Consider the following 2360-nt stretch of genomic DNA (forward strand, 5'->3'; position numbering starts at 1 on the left):
CACACCTTTTCATTTCAGGCCAGCATTGCACCATTTGATCATTTCATTTCAGAGAGCCCCCATACCATTTCCTTTCAGGACAGTATAGCACCATTTGATCATTTCATTTCAGAGAGCCCCCATACCGTTTCATTTCAGGCCAGCATTGCACCATTTGATCATTTCATTTCAGAGAGCCCCCACACCAGTTCATTTCACGCCAGCATTGCACCATTTCACCTGGTCTCATTTCAGAGACCCCCACACCGTTTCATTTCAGGACAGCATTGCACCATTTGATCATTTCATTTCAGAGAGCCCCCATACCGTTACATTTCAGGACAGCATTGCACCATTTGATTATTTCATTTCTGAGAGCCCCCACACCAGTTCATTTCAGGCCAGCATTGCACCATTTGATCATTTCATTTCAGAGAGCCCCCACACCAGTTCATTTCAGGCCAGCATTGCACCATTTGATCATTTCATTTCAGAGAGCCCCCACACCGTTTCATTTCAGGACAGCATTCCACCATTTGATCATTTCATTTCAGAGAGCCCCCACACCAGTTCATTTCAGGCCAGCATTGCACCATTTGATCATTTCATTTCAGAGAGCCCCCACACCGTTTCATTTCAGGCCAGCATTGCACCATTTGGCCATTTGATTTCAGAGAGCCCCCACACCGTCTCATTTCAGGCCAGCATTGCACCATTTCACCTGGTATCATTTCAGAGAGCCCCCACACCGTTTCATTTCAGGCCAGCACTGCACCATTTCACCTAGTCTCATTTCAGAGAGCCCCCACACCGTTTCATTTCAGGCCAGCATTGCACCATTTCACCTGGTCTCATTTCAGAGAGCCCCCACACCAGTTCATTTCAGGCCAGCATTGCACCATTTCACCTGGTCTCATTTCAGAGAGCCCCCACACCAGTTCATTTCAGGCCAGCATTGCACCATTTCACCTGGTCTCATTGCAGAGAGCCCCCACACCAGTTCATTTCAGGCCAGCATTGCACCATTTCACCTCGTCTCATTTCAGAGAGCCCCCACACCTTTTCATTTCAGGCCAGCATTGCACCATTTGATCATTTCATTTCAGAAAGCCCCCATACCATTTCATTTCAGGACAGCATTGCACCATTTGATCATTTCATTTCAGAGAGCCCCCATACCGTTTCATTTCAGGCCAGCATTGCACCATTTGATCATTTCATTTCAGAGAGCCCCCACACCAGTTCATTTCACGCCAGCATTGCACCATTTCACCTGGTCTCATTTCAGAGAGCCCCCACATCGTATCATTTCAGGACAGCATTGCACCATTTGATCATTTCATTTCAGAGAGCCCCCACACCAGTTCATTTCAGGCCAGCATTGCACCATTTGATCATTTCATTTCAGAGAGCGACCACACCAGTTCATTTCAGGCCAGCATTGCACCATTTCACCTGGTCTCATTTCAGAGAGCCCCCATACCGTTTCATTTCAGGACAGCATTGCACCATTTGATCATTTCATTTCAGAGAGCCCCCATACCGTTTCATTTCAGGCCAGCATTGCACCATTTGATCATTTCATTTCAGAGAGCCCCCATACCGTTTCATTTCAGGACAGCATTGCACCATTTGATCATTTCATTTCAGAGAGCCCCCACACCAGTCATTTCAGGCCAGCATTGCACCATTTGATCATTTCATTTCAGAGAGCCCCCACACCAGTTCATTTCAGGCCAGCATTGCACCATTTGATCATTTCATTTCAGAGAGCCCCCACACCGTTTCATTTCAGGACAGCATTGCACCATTTGATCATTTCATTTCAGAGAGCCCCCACACCGTTTCATTTCAGGCCAGCATTGCACCATTTGACCATTTGATTTCAGAGAGCCCCCACACCGTCTCATTTCAGGCCAGCATTGCACCATTTCACCTGGTCTCATTTCAGAGAGCCCCACACCGTTTCATTTCAGGCCAGCATTGCACCATTTCACCTAGTCTCATTTCAGAGAGCCCCACACCGTTTCATTTCAGGCCAGCATTGCACCATTTCACCTCTTTTCATTTCAGAGAGCCCCTACACCAGTTCATTTCTGGCCAGCATTGCACCATTTGATCATTTCATTTCAGAGTGCCCCCACACCGTTTCATTTCAGGACAGCATTGCACCATTTGATCATTTCATTTCAGAGAGCCCCCACACCGTTTCATTTCAGGACAGCATTGCACCATTTGATCATTTCATTTCAGAGAGCCCCCACACCAGTTCATTTCAGGCCAGCATTGCACCATTTGATCATTTCATTTCAGAGAGCCCCCACACCGTTTCATTTCAGGCCAGCATTGCACCATTTGATCATTTCATTTCAGAGAGCCCC

The sequence above is a fragment of the Melanerpes formicivorus genome, unplaced genomic scaffold (genome assembly GCF_026170545.1).
Source record: "Melanerpes formicivorus ecotype bairdi unplaced genomic scaffold, bMelFor1.0.p_v2 SCAF_170, whole genome shotgun sequence".
In the NCBI taxonomy this organism is placed as follows: domain Eukaryota; kingdom Metazoa; phylum Chordata; class Aves; order Piciformes; family Picidae; genus Melanerpes; species Melanerpes formicivorus.